We start from the raw sequence: 15,992 nt of genomic DNA, 5'->3' as shown, positions 1-15,992 counted from the left end.
GCAACATATGGTGACCTGTCACAGTGCATCTCTGAAACTGGGTTCTATCGTATATGGTACACATCTATGTCTCAAATCTAGCACACACAACACAATGGTCAGATGCTGCTGCAACAATGTTCTGTACATTTTCATAGTTCAAGTTGTTTCACTGCGACTAATCTTGTTTTGCTAAGCGTGGAGGATGTCATAACCTTAACTGATAAATAGCTGTGATAAATGTGAAAAGGGAAACTGCTAAAACTAACTAAGCAATAATGTAAGTTGAAGTAAAAGATTATTCCAACTTCGCAGCGATGCTAAGCCCAAAATGTCTTGTCGCAGTGCAAGAGCTGGCTCAGCTCAGTGCAAGAACTGCACCCAGTTAATTCTGGAGAATGCAACTAATAATCTGCCATAGTATACCACTACATTTACCTCACAAAAAATGCTAAACAACGGGCACTGTGCGGCTTCGCGTAAATTATGTGTGAGGTGTTCGCCTTGTACTCCATTGTCTATCTAGTTGGGTCACTGGTCTTAACAAGGGGAGATGCAGGTCGAAAAATCACGTCTTTGTTTTCAAAAAATCTTATTTTATACTGTTAAATACTTTAAGAAAAAAGTTTTAAAAGTAGAACTATCACTCAAATGGTCACTTTCACTTGTGAACGCGAAGAAAGGGAACCGAGGGGCCCGATTTTTAATAAGCATATCATAATGAGCCAACAAACAGTAGCACCAAGGACAACATAGGGGGAAATTACTTGTGCTTAATTATTGATTTAAAGAAATGATAAATTAATGAAAATGAAAATGGATGAAAAAACAACTGTCCGCAGGTGGGGAACGAACCCACATTTTCGCATTACGAGTGCGATGCTCTCACCATTGAGCTACCGCGGAACCATTTCCCCACCCACTTTCTGGGATATTTATGTTTTTACAACTAGAACTAACCCTGGGAGTGTTAGCCAGCGCCACCACTCACAAACCATAGGGCGGATGTGGCATCCTTTCTGCCGCAGGCGTCACGAGCACGTGATCTTTTTGGGTGATGGCAACTGGTCAATAAACCCACATATGCTACCTGAAGGCATCATTGTTGCCGGATTCGAGCCCTCGTTATGTAGTGAACGATAGGCACCTGTGCCACTTGTGGTGGCACAGGTGCCTATCGAGCTGGCTTCTACTTAAAAAGGTCTCGGGGCCTAAATGGCACTGAAATGGCCCACCTCCTGTGTGGATGCATAAGTGATAATTCAATGTGGACTTATGCGAGAAGCTTAGATGGCATGAAGGACACTGAAATGGTGTCTCCCCTGAGTGAGAGTGCAGGTATACCTTGAGAGTACTCTTTAATGTGAAGCTCGGAGGGCACAAATGGCACTTAAATGGCCGCTCGCCCGTATGAACCATGATGTGTGTTTTCAGATGAGACAGTTTATCAGCCTTATAGTCGCAAAAGTTGCAGCGGTGGCGGTGTCTCTGATGTGACTTCTCACTTTTCGTAGTTGCAGATTGACGGCTGGAAAGCCTCTGTGCTGCATAAACAATTTAAATCAGGTTACCATAGTCTTGCTTTTGATTTAAAAACAAAATTGCAATAACGAAATGTCAATGAAATGAAAGAACATAGATACTAATGCTAAAGATCGCTTTTGTCTTTATTCAAGAAGTGTGAAGGGGAATTTCGAATCGGACCATACAGAGCATGGCAGTTGAGCTTTTTTTATTTACCTAATATAGTCATATGTGATTGCTCAATGATCCAGTTTATGAAATTCACACATATTTTCGCCAAATATATAGTTGCAATGGTCAAAAAATCATACAGCACAGAGAGCGTTGTATTCGTGCAAGCTGCTGCTGCAGGGATTTGAGTTTTTTTCTTTTTAAGAAACCTAATGTCCAGTGGAAAAAGTGTCAGCCCTTCCACTGTGGTGGAGATGGAAGACCAGCAAAGCTGTACTATGGTGGGACTTGTGTATTTTCAATTATGACTGTTAAGGTGTGATGGTGTAATTGGTTATTTGAACTAATAAAGAATGAGCAATATATATGATCCGGTGGTTTTCATTAATTTAGTGACCACAGTGACCATGGCTTTATGGTCGCTATGGTACACCGCCATAGGGTGTACGGCAACGGTAGGCGCGTTCTTCATAAACACGTCTATACACATCCGGTGTGCTGAAGTTGGTACCGTCGGTTCATTCAACACGTCAACCCGAAGCGCTGGAGCATAAACGAAGTGAACCACTTTCCATCCGGGCGTGCAATGTCAACGTGGAAGACACCCGTCATTACGATAGTTGCTTCGTCGTCGAACATAACCCATCACATTGCCGGCTCTGCTGCGTTCGCAACGTATTTGGCCAACGACCTCTTGTTCGATTGGGCTTCCGAACCACTGGACGTACGGTCTGCTGCGTACGCTCTTTAGTGGCATTTGGACACCCATTCGCACTTCTGGCACGCAGTTGCTCGTTGCGCTGTTCCTCCAAATGAACGGCATGTGGCCGGGCCATCGTGAGTCGTAAGGACAACTTGTAAGAGCACGAGCGCGAAGTTTACGTCGCGGAACGGCTAAACGCCATTGTCGACACGGTTAAGCCCAGACCACACGTACGCTTGCGGACGCGTGCAAGCTCGCGTCTGCGCACCCACGCATGCGCAGCCAGAGCGGCACGGTTTGTACGCGTCGAAACGCAGCGCGATCTCGGTGATCAGCTCCTCTCCGATACTGCGCGCTTGGGCATGCCACGCGTCGGCGCGCCTGGCTACGCAGCGATGGCGCGGTAGAAAGAAGCAAGAAAGTGCTTCTTCTTCGTGCACTTCTTGTGCTGATTTAACAGCTCTAAAAATATAACAAGTATGTTTATAGATACCGAAGCATTTTGAAACACTGTCAACAACGAAGTACGAAGTGGCATCTGCCAAGGCGTCAACGAGTAAAGCCAGGTGTGAGGCCAGTGAGCGTGCTCTGTCGCGCGTATTTGTGGATGCAAACCGCCATTCCTCGCTAGGCGCGGCAGGTGCAAGGTGCGTAGACGCGAGCTTACGTGCGTCCGCAAGCGTACATGTGGTCTGGGCTTTAGTCGCAGTGCCGAGCGTGTACGATATTCCGGTAACCACAGGCGAGCTGGGTGTTTTGATGGATAGGCAGAGGGGTAAACTAGAGTCCCTCCATACCGCTGTGATGAAGGAGCTTCGCAGACGTACGTGAGCGGCCTGATCAGCATGCACGATCCAGCCATCTGGTGGCGCAGAGCTTAACCAGCCAAATACAGAGCTAATATTCCTGTAACCAAGTAAGTGTAAAACATTTTAAACATATAAAAAGACGTGTTCAAGATTACGCTCCTTCCGAAAATTTGAGCCAGCAGCAAAGTAGCAAAAAGTTGGTTACTGCTATATTAGCTGTGTGGTTAAGCTTTTTGCCACCAGGTGGCTGCACTGTGCAAGCAGTTCACGTTTGCGCCTCTGTTCATCACGTAAAACGTGACAAAACGGCCAATACACTTGCGCTTGTGTTTACCTGAATAGTGGACGCGCTAAACTATCTTGTGGCAATCCTCCGACGTGAAGTGATGGCTGCAAATGCGTAGATGCTGGCGCCGTTTGGATACTGACAGTCCGATGTGCTGCAGCCACTCCGCTTGTCTGCTGCCTTGCAGCGGGGCACAATGTCACAGCTTGACATGTCGCCGATCACGTTTGCAGCCGACAACGCAACAGGGGCAAACCATGGCGCTCGCGAAAAGAAAGAACAAGACCAACACTGACCGCGCAGCTCTCGTCAACACGGAGCACGTTTTAACACAAGCAGACGACACTTGCTGTGGGCCGGAAGTGCTTTTAGTGCAGTGATTCATGTCCTTGTGCATTCTCTTTCTGTTACTTTCTTTTCATAGAAACAAACTAACATCTAAACTATTACGAACAATATGTGTTCACCATAATGTTGGAAAAATTATCGATGGCGTGCCCTGGGCAGCCAATCGGATAGCTGGCCCTACTGACGTGTTATGGTCAAATCGCGTCACTTGGTCACAAAACTCAGCCGATTGACGTGCTGCTGTCTGTAGCGATGTACCTTTTTAAAACCTTATAATAAATTAAACGCTTTACGTGGAGCGCTTAGATTTGTGAATTAATGATCAGAAGGACCTACTGTAACGACTCAGTACATTTGTACAAGATCGTTTCAGGGTGCCTTTAATTCTGTGCTTTGGATTCTGCATACAATCTTGTCCCGTAGCATTAGGCCCAACGTGTCACCAAAGTCGCTTTTGTAGAAGAGTCGTTGGAGCTTGACAATGAACTGCTGCGCTGATTCGTCTTCATTTTAAACATGAGTAAAAAATCTGAAGTTTTCTGCAATCTTGCTCTGCTTGGGCTTCTAGAAGCCTTCCTGAATTTTAACCGCTTCCTTATAAGTGAGCTTGTTCACTTTACGAGGACTGCAACGCCCACTAAGGACTTCAACTGACCTTGATCCGAGAGTCTAGACAAAAAGCTCTCTTTTGTGTATCTTCCACGATGTTGTTTTCCTCAAAGAAGGACTTATGCGAATGACGCACGAAGTTCACTTGGCATTGCTATCGTCAATTGGTGGAACTGGGTAAGACATTGCCCAAGCAGCGATGCCCTTGCTCTTCAAAATGTGGCTATGCTTCTCGTCACCTTTGCTACACCGTGCCGGGGGGCTGAGCGCAGCGTCCAAGACACACCAAACGTAGGCTGCCACAACAAGAATTGTTTATTTTAACCCTCAAAATCAGACATGTACAATCAAGTATCACTCAGTGCAAGCGTAAACAAGCACTATCATGGGATAGCACAAAGCTATGCGCGTGCACTAACAGCGCAGTCTACTTTGCAGCAGTTTACAACGTGCATGAGAATACTTCAGAAGTAATGATTGAGCCATAACTTTACTAGACTCACAGCTTTACAGTTGCCCTACGATTTTCTTTGTACTTTAAAAGTGCTCTCGAAGGACCAGCCAAATGAGCTGTTAGAACAAAGCTCTAAAAGCAGAAGCAGCACTCATTTGGTCACTTTCACTTGTGGTGGTACAGGTGCCTATTGACCTCGTTTTTACGTACAAAGCTCTCCTGGCATAGGTGGCACTGAAATGGCCTCTTGTGGGTGTGGATGCGTAGGTGTACGTTCAATGTGGACTTACGGAAGAAGGTCTGAGAGCATAAAGGACACTTAAATGGCCTCTCTCCGGTGTGAGTGCGCAGGTGTACGTTAAGACTAGTCTTTTGTGGAAAGCTCCGAGGGCATGAAGGGCACTGAAATGGCCTCTCCCCTGTGTGAGTGCGCAGGTGAACATTCAGTGTGCACTTTTGAGACAATTTCTGAGGGCACAAATGGCATTCAAACGACCGCTGGCCCGTATGAACCATGGAGTGTGTTTTAAGATTAGTCCCTATATCAGTCTTATAGTCACAGAAGTTACAGTGGTAGCGGCGTCCCTGATATGACTTCTCTCTTTTTGTAGTTGCAGCATGACGGCTGGAAGGCTTTGATGCTGCAAAAAGAAATTAAAACAGGTTATGAAATTATGAAATGCGAATGAGATAACACAACATAGATACTAGTGCTAGCAATCGCTTTTTTCTTCATTCAAGAAGTATTCAGGGTAATTTCGGGTCAGACCAAAGAAAGCACGGCTGGTCGATCATTTTGGGTTTGCCTACTATATTTATATGTGATTACTCAATGATCCAGTTGGTGAAATTCACACATACTGTGGCGAAGAAAAAAATTTACAGCAAAAAGATCATAAAGTGAGAGGACGAGTAGTGTAGTATTAGTGCAAGCTGCTGATGCAGGGTTTTGAGAAACCTGAAGTTCAATGCCAAAACAAGTAGTTTGGTAAAAGTAAAAAAGTGTAAAAGTAAAAAAAAACATAGCTGAGCAATAAACATAGCTGCTAACTTCACAAAAACATACACTTGGTGTCCCCTTTCTATTGACCGTACAAGAGCAACAACTGCGTTTTTATGGAAAGTGCAACACCGTATGTGGTTCCTCTGCTGATGAGAGAATGCTAGCACAATACAACTATGGACTGAGACTAGTTACATTTGGTCGAGTGTGTTACGTTATTACCACTATTGTGTTGGTTTATTGGCAGGTATTTATTCTCTGCGCTATTACTGCACAACAATCTGTAAAATAAAATGTCCGTTCGCACAATATGCACGATAAAGTGGCAGCTGTTAGACACGTTACTACAACAGGGTTCTACAGTAAATTGCACACACCTCTGCTTGATATCTAGAACATTTCGAAAACACGCCAACGATCAACGGTCATTAAAACTGCATACTGTGGTCTAGATATTGCTCCAGCCATGCTCTTGTTCCCACTATTTATTTGGGCTACATTTTGGTTATACTTTATTTTGTTAAGCATAAAATATGTGAGTAACCTTAACACATTCATAGATAAAAAGTGCGCAATGAAGAAAACAATGATGCTAACTTTACAAGGAGGCTGACCCAGATATACTGTTTTGCTGCACAGGAACTAATTTAACTCAAGACAAGCAGTGCACAAAATGAGCACATAAATCAAAACCTTGCAGTACTTCGGTTGCTGATGAGCAGCAAAGAGCCAAGCACTTGCATGTGTGTACAAAAATGGAAACCACACAGATTACGCAACACAGCAATAATGAAAACCACAAAGTATGAAAAACCCTGTCTCACTCACTGCTGTGCAAGAACATGGCTGTTCTGCACCAACAAACGCAATAAAATTTGATATCACAACACCAAAGCAGAAAAGGCAATCTAAAAAAAAGGAACCAGTTAGCATGAAAGCGCTTTGCAGCCATAGCCCCAGCACTGTTGTCTCAATAAGAATTATATTTTATGTACGCACATCTTTGGTATATATATATATATATATATAAACATGCATGTCCCATAAAAAGCAGTATGAAAACATGCTATATCCTGTACAACAGAACGTGGAACAAACACTGTGTTAAATCTGCAATTAATGATTCACTGCTGAAAATGCAGGAACAGGGGTATGATCCTTTGAAAGGTACCAAAGAATACAAGCTGTAAAAGTAAAGAATAAAGAAATATCCGGCAGGATCACAGCCCAATTTTCAGTGATTTCGTTTTTTTCAAGCAGTTATATAATTATTGTAATAAGTGAACTTTCAAGTGTGATCGCTCGACCTCTCTTAGGGTACCAAACACCATACAATGCGAATGATACTGAAAGGCTACATACAAGCGCAAGGATTAAAATATCAACAAGACTTAAGAATGCACATACATTCACAAAAATGTTTGATCTGAAAGTGATTTAGTGAACTGGATTCTTAGTCAACATTAAGTAATCAATTACTACTATAAACTAATGCTTACATCAAACATTATGAAAAGCCTGAACCAGAATAATAATTAAAAAACAAAGATGCAGGAAACGTTACAATGTACAGCAACAAATAAAAAATAACATCGCATATTGTCACGTAGTAGTGACGCTGAAGTAAACAGTCGTAAAACTGTGTATGACGAGACTGATTCTTTATTGGGCGAACCTGTGCCCACAAAAGCAAGCTACATTCGAAGCACAACGAAAGCGGCGAACACAGTCGGCGATCGTCGAAAGTCTGATCAGCGGCGAGACGTGTCGGCTTTTATACCTGAGTCATCGAAGGTTCCAGATTAATCCCTGATGCCCGCGTGTCTTCCAGAAAGTTCTAGACATTTCGCGTCGGTCACACAATCAGATAACATAAGCGTCGGTGAAAACAGGCAACGAAAAGAAGCATCGATAACGTTCTAGAAACTTCCGATACAGGCGCGTCCTGCGCCGAGTGATAACGTTTAACATTTGTTAGCCGGTGGAAAGCGGCTACCGGTGAAAGATAAACATGTATACGTGTCAATACCCTCCCCTTAAAAAGCATCGTCCCGATGCTACAAACACGAAAGCGAAAACAAAACCACGCGTACAGAAAGGGACAAAAATAACAAAGCAACAAAGGACCTAAGTTCGTCAGCGGGCGTAGAAAGGCTTAAGACGCACCACGTGGATGAATTCAGGTCGTGCGCGGCGCCGCTGTGATTGCGAAATACCGTCTGGCACGACCTCATAGTCCAGTGCGCCAATACGTCGGATGATCCTATATGGTCCGAAATAGCGACGTAAGAGTTTCTCGCTAAGTGTTCGTCGGCGTATCGGAGTCCAGACCCAAACACGGTCTCCGGGCTGGTACTCGACGTAGCGTCGTCGAAGATTGTAGTGTCGGCTGTCGGTTCTCTGCTGGTTCTTGATGCGCAGGTGGGCGAGCTGTCGACCTTCTTCGGCACGCTGCAAATAGGTGGCAACGTCGAGATTTTCTTCGTCGGAGACATCCGGTAGCATGGCGTCAAGCGTCGTTGCCGGTTTCCTTCCGTAGACCAGGTTGAACGGCGCCATGTGCGTCGTTTCTTGCATGGCCGTGTTGTATGCGAAGGTCACGTACGGAAGGATGGCATCCCACGTCTTGTGTTCGACGTCGACGTACATTGCCAGCATGTCGGCGATGGTCTTATTTAGGCGCTCGGTGAGGCCATTCGTCTGTGGGTGGTAGGCGGTGGTCCGGCGATGGATTGTCTGGCTGTAGCGCAGGATGGCTTGAGTTAGTTCAGCCGTGAAGGCCGTACCTCTGTCGGTGATGAGGACTTCTGGGGCACCGTGGCGCAGGAGGATGTTCTCAACGAAGAATCGGGCTACCTCGGCGGCACTGCCTTTGGGCAAGGCTTTTGTTTCGGCGTAGCGGGTGAGGTAGTCCGTAGCTACCCCCGCAGGGGCGTCTGCGTCAGCAGGCGTTTGGTGAGTTGCGCCACCACGTACCCGAGCACAAGAGGGTTGGACCCTCCCACGTTTAACCGTGCGTGGCTTAGCCGTGTCCGGGGAAAAGGGGATCCTGGGGGTTGAGCCGAAGCCGGGTGTTTGGACCTTTAAGGCCCCTCGGCGGAGGCGACACACCCCTTTGGCCTCTGCTTCACGTAGACGGCACCCCCGGACTGACCCGCCCGGGGGAAACCGGTAGTCGTCTTTTCCTATCTCTCTCTAGCATCATCTTCGTCTTTCCCTTCCACTTTTAATCTGTCCTGTCCTCTCATCTTTTCCATTCACTTCGACTTTTCCTGGCGGCAAGGGTTAACCTGGTGTGGCTGTCCTACCTTGGGTTACCATATTGGGTTATAGCAACGGCATACTGCTGGCGCTGTGCAGAGTTGTCTCTATGTTCTGCCACGTCCCCTTGTTGGGCTCCGCGGTGGGTGGCAGACGCCGTTGCCGAACAAGTAGTTTATTTCCATGGGATCCCCGAACCCTTTCTCAACCGATCGTGCCTCGAAAAGGGTACGCACCGATGCAACATCACTATTCTTGCCCAAAAACAACGAACGTTTCCCGAAATTCCACGTCCTCCACTGCGAACAATCATCTACAAAAGCTAGAACAATTTCACCATTTCTTGTGGCCAAGTGCCTAAGAGAGACAATTGGAACTGGTTATAAGGTAACAAAGATGGCAAGTGGAGATTTGCTCCTGGAACTAAAAGACAAGGAACAATACAACAGACTAGCACACCTCGTAGCCTTTGGTAATATCCCTGTTTCTGTGAGCGCGCATCGAACTATGAACACAGTCAAAGGCGTAGTATCAGATGAAGACTTAATGACATTGAATGAAGAAGAACTCCTGGATGGATGGAAGGACCAAGGCGTAATCCATGTGCAGCGCATCACAATCAGACGGAATGACAACGAAATCCCAACAAAGTATTTAATACTCACTTTCAGTTCAACCACATTACCCGAGACTCTTGAAACCGGCTATGTAAAACTTCATGTTCGACCTTATATTCCGAACCCGCGACGTTGCTTCAAATGCCAAAGATTTGGTCACGCATCCCAAAGCTGCCGAGGGCAGCTTATGTGCCCAAAGTGCGGCACAACTGGTCACTCTTCTGACGATTGCAATAATGACGAGGTACATTGTGCGAACTGCGACGGCAGTCACCCGGCATACTCCAGAGCTTGTCCAGCCTGGAAGAAAGAAAAAGAAATAATTACTGTAAAAGTGAAGGAGAATATCACATTCCGCGAAGCACGTCAACGTATCTCCTCGTTGTTCTTGCTCAAAACATCTTTCGCCGAAGTGGTGCAACGGGGGGCGGCACCACAACGGCCTCTGGCGGTAGCCCGGACCACGCCTAGCGTGCCGAGGCTAACGCCACCCGCCCCTAAGGTGGGAGCAGCCAACGCTGCCCTGCCATCTCTCAAAGTGTCCACACCAGTGGCCTCTACAAGCTCCGGCAGCAGCCAGGCCACTGCAGAGGCCACAGGGGTCCTGTCGACCTCCGGTACGGTGGGGACGAAGACTTCGTCGCTCGAGACGAAGTCTACGCGACGCACACATCGCTCTTTGGAGCGGGTGTCCAGTGCCTCGCAAGAGGCTATGGACACCAGTCCAAGCCAAACGGCGCAGGTAGCGTCCAAGGAGCGGCGAGGTTCTCTCGACCGCTCCAAAAAAGACAAAACACCAATTACAGGGCCTGACAAAGGCCTTGTAAAGTAAAGTCACTCTCCTCCCTTTTCAGACACACAGCGCCTTTTATTTTCATCCAACATGAACACAATAATGCAGTGGAATGTTAGAGGACTAATCCACAACCTAGACGACATCCAAGAACTTATCAATAAATTCAATCCAAAGGTGCTGTGTGTTCAAGAAACACACCTAAACTCCAGGAACACCAACTTCCTACGTCAGAATATTATTTTCCGAAGAGATCGCGAGGACTCTGCCGCATCTTCTGGAGGTGTGGCCATCATACTCGACAGAAGTGTAGCCTGTCAGCAACTTCCACTCAATACGGCACTTGAGGCGGTAGCCGTTCGTGCTGTACTTCTGGGTAAACTCGTCACCATTTGCTCGCTCTACATACCCCCACATTATCCTTTACACAAGCATGAATTTCAGTCATTTATAGATGAATTACCAGAACCTTACCTCGTTCTTGGCGATTTGAATGCACACAGCAGCTTGTGGGGCGACACACGTATTGATGCGCGAGGACGCCTAATCGAACAATTTCTTTTCTCCTCTGGTGCGTGTCTCCTGAATAAAAAGGAACCCACCTACTACAATCTCGCAAACAAAACTTTTTCTTCCATTGATCTCAGTGTAGCTTCCCCGTCTATATTTCCTGAACTCAAATGGGAAGTGATAAAAAATCCTTACGGGAGTGACCACTTCCCCATACTGCTGAGATCACCACTACAAAACGAACCTCCACCACAAGCTCCCCGGTGGAACTTGGATACGGCAGATTGGGAGAAATTCAAGAGTCTTACAAGTGGTATCTTGTGGCCTGACATATCTTTGCTGGGAATTGATGCTGCGGTTGAGTATCTTGCATCTTTCATAATCAATGCTGCTTCTGAATGTATACCAGAAATGAGTGGTGCGACCTGCAAACGCCGTGTCCCATGGTGGAACGAGGAATGTCGGAACGCTCGTAGGAAACAAAACAAAGCGTGGGGGTTGCTACGCGATTCCCCAACTGCGGAGAATCTTGTCAATTTTAAGAAAATAAAATCGGAGGGCAGGAGAACGCGCCGACAGGCCAGGAGAGAGAGTTGGGAGAAGTTTTTATCAGGTATCAACTCATATACAGAAGAGGGCAGAGTCTGGAAAAAAGTTAACAAGATAAAAGGGCTACAAACTTTTTCAATCCCGTTGGTAAACACACAAGGCCACAGTCTGGAAGACCAAGCTAACTGTCTGGGAGCACATTTTGAACATGTGGCCAGCTCATCCCATTATTCACAAACATTTAAAAGGCACAAGGCTACAATAGAAAAACAGAAACTAGAAAGAAAAGGTACGGGAAACGAGGCATACAACCAGCCATTCTGCATTGCTGAGCTGTATGCATCACTTAGTTGTTGCAATAAGTCTGCGCCAGGCTCTGACCGCATAGCTTATGAAATGCTGAAACACCTTCCTCATGAAACAAAGAAAACTCTCCTCTCCCTATACAATGCTATATGGACCTCCGGCAAGATCCCCTCTGCCTGGAAAGAGGCCATTGCCATTCCTATACTGAAGGAGGGCAAGGACCCATCGTCTGCTTCGAGTTACCGCCCTATAGCACTAACAAGCTGCCTGTGCAAACTGTTCGAAAAAATGATTAACCGCCGACTGATATATTTTCTTGAATCAAACAAATTGCTTGACCCATACCAATGCGGGTTTCGAGAAGGTCGATCCACCGCCGACCATTTGATACGTATTGAGACGCAAATTCGTGAAGCTTTCGTCCATAAACAGTTCTTTCTCTCTGTATTCCTTGATATAGAAAAAGCCTACGATACCACGTGGCGGTTTGGAATACTTAGAGACCTCTCGCACGTTGGTATACGTGGTAACATGTTAAATGTCATAGAAAGTTATTTATCTAATCGCACTTTCCGTGTTCGTGTGGGAAATGCTGTATCAAGACCTTTTGTGCAGGAAACTGGAGTGCCACAGGGTGGGGTGCTCAGTTGCACTCTCTTTATCGTAAAAATGAGTTCTTTGCGTCTGTATATCCCAAGAAACATGTTTTATTCTGCATACGTCGATGATGTACAGATAGGTTTCGCCTCGTGCAACCTCGCAGTCTGTGAGCGGCAGATTCAGCTTGGTCTGAACAAGGTGTCTAAGTGGGCAGACGAGAATGGATTTAGCCTTAACCCACAAAAGACCACCTGCGTCCTGTTTTCCAGAAAGAGGGGTCTGCACCCCGATCCTGACATTGAGTTGCAGGGAGAACGCGTGCACGTAAAAACAGAACATAAATTTTTAGGTATGATTCTAGATACGAAGCTTACATTTGTGGCACACATACGGTATCTAAGAAACAAGTGTATGAAAACAATGAATATTCTAAAAGTGTTGTCACGCACCGCTTGGGGTAGTGACACACAGTGTCTTTTAAAATTGTACAAGAGCCTCATACTTACAAGATTAGATTACGGCGCCATAGTGTACCATTCCGCTACGCCAAGCGCCCTAAGGATGCTGGATCCTGTACACCATCTAGGCATCCGCCTAGCCACTGGTGCCTTCAGGACAAGTCCTGTGGCAAGCCTGTATGTAGAGGCGGACATGTGGTCGCTTGATATGCAACGTTCATCCTTAAGCCTCACCTATTTCCTGAAAGTAAATTCAAACCCGGAACATCCGTCCTTCTCAACCGTAAATGATATGACCAGTTCCACACTCTTTAATAACCGGCCGACAGCAAGAGAACCCTTTTCACTACGTGTAAGAAAAATTAGTGAAGAAATGGACATCCCACTACTTGAAAATACTCTGATGGCCCCAGCAAAGCCAGTGCCACCGTGGCAGTGGCAACTCATAGAGTGTGATACTTCGTTTGTAGAGGTCACAAAAGATGCTCCAGAGGCACATATCCGGATGCATTTTCTGGAAATCCAGTTCAAGTACTCGTCCTGCACTCAGTTTTACACCGACGCTTCCAAGTCACATGCAGGGGTATCTTATGCAGTAGTCGGCCCATCGTTCTCCGAGTCCGATGTACTGCACCCAGAAACAAGCATTTTTACGGCTGAGGCCTATGCACTTTTATCGGCTGTGAAGAGTATAGGCGAATCAAAACTCAAACGATCAATAATATTTACAGACTCCCTAAGCGTCGTAAAAGCCGTCATGACTCTACATAGACACAAAAACCCTGTACTTATTGAACTGTATTCTGCTCTGTGCAAGGCATACCTGTCTAACCAGCATATTATTATATGCTGGGTGCCTGGCCATAGAGGCATCGAGGGCAATGTTCTGGCTGATCAAATGGCCACATCAACTTCATCGCAAGCCCTTAACCCTACCGCTTCTATCGCTGCCACAGATCTCAAGCCCTACTTGAGAAAGAAACTTCGAAGCCACTGGCAGCGCTTGTGGGATGCCGAAACGAACAATAAGCTCCACTTAGTTAAGCCACAAATTGGCCCGTGGCATCCTGTTACGAAAATACGAAGAACTAATGTCCTATTCTCTCGTCTGAGAATAGGACATACATATGGCACCCACAATTTTCTCTTAACTGGAAATGACCCGCCAACCTGTGGTAGATGTGGAGAGAGGCTTACCGTGCTACACGTGCTCGTGGAGTGCAGGGAAGCCGAAAGAGAGAGAAAACAACACTTCCCTTTAGCGTACCAGTACCGTCTCCCTCTCCACCCTGCTATGTTTCTTGGCGACGAACCTCTGTTTAGCACTAAAGCTGTTCTGGATTTTCTGAGCGATGTTGTACTGCATGTTATTTGCCCAATAGTTTCGTAGCGCGTCCTCTCCTCAGAGGAAGTCGCCGCGACAGTAGTTTTGCATAGCACGCGCCTCCAGGCCCTTACGTTTTCAAAGGGTCTGTCAAGGCAGTAGTGCTTTTTAAAAAGATTTATCTGTGATATATTTTCGCCTATCGTCATTATCTTGCAACCTGTTCTTTCGTGATCATAGTGCACCTCATTAGCCATTGCCATAATTTTATTACATATACATTTTACGCATTTTACAGCGATTGTTTTTAGGCCCTTTTACAGCCACTACACATCTACCTTTCGCAATTCATTGCTCCATTGTCAACTCATGAACACTGGCCTCGCGCTCTTTGGCCATATCTGGCCCTTGCGCCATTAAACACCATACATCATCAGTCCGTAGCTACGACGATCCATTTATTCCCAGACGTCGACGTCGGAAAAGGCCCCAGTAAGTCCATCCCGATCTGCTGGAACGGTCGGCGAGGTGGCTCGATCGGCTGTAGAAGTCCGGCTGGCCTTGTCGGCGGTGTTTTGCGTCGCTGACAGTCTCGACATGTCCTTACGTAATGGGCGACGTCGGCAGAGAGGCGAGGCCAGTAGTATTTTTCTTGTATTCTCGCGAGCGTGCGGGAAAAACCGTGGTGTCCAGCCGTTGGGTCGTCATGGAGAGCTTGCAGAACCTCTGGACGCAATGATGAGGGTACCACGAGGAGGTAGTTGGCTCGGAGGGGCGAGAAGTTCTTCTTTAGGAGAATGTCGTTTTGTAAGAAAAACGACGCCAATCCTCGCCTGAACACCTTCCGCACAATGACGGCCTTGCCTTCCAGGTAGTCTACAAGGCTCCTTAGTTCGGGGTCGGCTCGCTGTTGTTCGGCGAATTCGTCGGCACTGATGGGTCCCAAGAAACTGTCGTCATCCTGGTCGTCTTGTGGCGGCGGTTCTACGGGGGCGCGAGACAAGCAGTCGGCGTCAGAGTGCTTTCGCCCGGACTTGTAAACGACGGTGATGTCGAATGCTTGAAGTCTAAGACTCCATCGTGCGAGGCCACCTGAAGGATCCTTCAAGTTAGCTAGCCAACACAAGGCGTGGTGGTCGCTCACAACTTTAAAGGGCCTGCCATAGAGGTAGGGACGAAACTTTGATGTAGCCCAGATGATGGCGAGGCACTCCTTTTCTGTTGTGGAATAATTTGCTTTCGCCTTCGATAGCGACCGGCTAGCGTAACTTACAACCCTTTCTAGTCTGTCAGTCCTCTGCACAAGGATGGCGCCGAGTCCTACGCTGCTTGCGTCGCTGTGGACTACGGTATCGGCGTTTTCGTCGAAATGCGGAAGTATTGGCGGCGATTGCAGGCGTCGCTTCAGTTCTTCAAATGCTTCGACTTGCGGCGTCTCCCACTTGAACTCCACGTCGGCCTTCGTGAGGTACGTTAGTGGCTCGGCGATCCGTGAAAAGTCCTTGACGAAGCGCCTGTAATAGGCGCACAGTCCAAGAAATCTACGCACTGCTTTCTTGTCGGCCGGCAGAGGAAAGTTGGAGATGGCTGAAGTTTTCTGAGGGTCGGGGCGCACTCCAGACTTGTTGATGACGTGGCCCAAGAACAAGAGCTCCTCATATGCGAAGCGGCACTTTTCTGGCTTTAAG

The 15,992-nt window shown here is 46.8% G+C and overlaps 1 non-coding gene across 1 annotated transcript; it reads right to left on the bottom strand.

Annotated features, from left to right (window-relative positions):
• Nucleotides 1–813: 813 nt before the first annotated feature.
• Nucleotides 814–885, bottom strand: Trnat-cgu (transfer RNA threonine (anticodon CGU)). Its single transcript has one exon. It is a non-coding gene; the product is annotated as a tRNA-Thr (tRNA).
• Nucleotides 886–15,992: the final 15,107 nt, after the last annotated feature.

Source organism: Dermacentor silvarum, chromosome 9 (assembly GCF_013339745.2).
Source record: "Dermacentor silvarum isolate Dsil-2018 chromosome 9, BIME_Dsil_1.4, whole genome shotgun sequence".
NCBI classification, from domain to species: domain Eukaryota; kingdom Metazoa; phylum Arthropoda; class Arachnida; order Ixodida; family Ixodidae; genus Dermacentor; species Dermacentor silvarum.
This window is presented reverse-complemented; position numbering and strand designations above follow the sequence as displayed.